Below are 520 nucleotides of genomic sequence, written 5' to 3'. Positions count from 1 at the left end.
GCCTTGAGTTGAGATCGGGCACGACCCTTGGGGGACAGATTCCGTTTAAAAAAAAAAGCTTATAGTTTTGGGTTTAAAGTTTTTCATGGTGTTAAAGAATAGCTTTGCATCTGCCACCAAAGAAAAACCCAGTATGACTTTAAATAGTAAACTTTTTTTTTTGGCAGTCATCTTTGACTAATAAATAGTAAACATTTTTTAAAAGATGTTTTTTTCGGGCCGGGCGTGGTGGCTCAAGCCCGTAATCCCAGCACTTTGGGAGGCCGAGGCGGGTGGATCACGAGGTCAAGAGATCGAGACCATCCTGGTCAACATGGTGAAACCCCGTCTCTACTAAAAATACAAAAAATTAGCTGGGCGTGGTGGTGCATGCCTGTAATCCCAGCTACTCAGGAGGCTGAGGCAGGAGAATTGCCTGAACCCAGGAGATGGAGGTTGCGGTGAGCCGAGATCGCGCCATTGCACTCCAGCCAGGGTAACAAGAGCGAAACTCCGTCTCAAAAAAAAAAAAAAAAAAAAA

At 44.8% G+C, this 520-nt stretch overlaps 1 protein-coding gene across 1 annotated transcript in view; it reads left to right on the top strand.

Annotated features, from left to right (window-relative positions):
* Window positions 1-520, top strand: part of OAT (ornithine aminotransferase) — a 23,185-nt gene that overhangs the window by 1,579 nt on the left and 21,086 nt on the right. The window lies entirely within an intron of this gene.

Source organism: Sapajus apella, unplaced genomic scaffold (assembly GCF_009761245.1).
Source record: "Sapajus apella isolate SASKATOON/1434 unplaced genomic scaffold, GSC_monkey_1.0 scaffold13, whole genome shotgun sequence".
NCBI classification, from domain to species: domain Eukaryota; kingdom Metazoa; phylum Chordata; class Mammalia; order Primates; family Cebidae; genus Sapajus; species Sapajus apella.
This window is presented reverse-complemented; position numbering and strand designations above follow the sequence as displayed.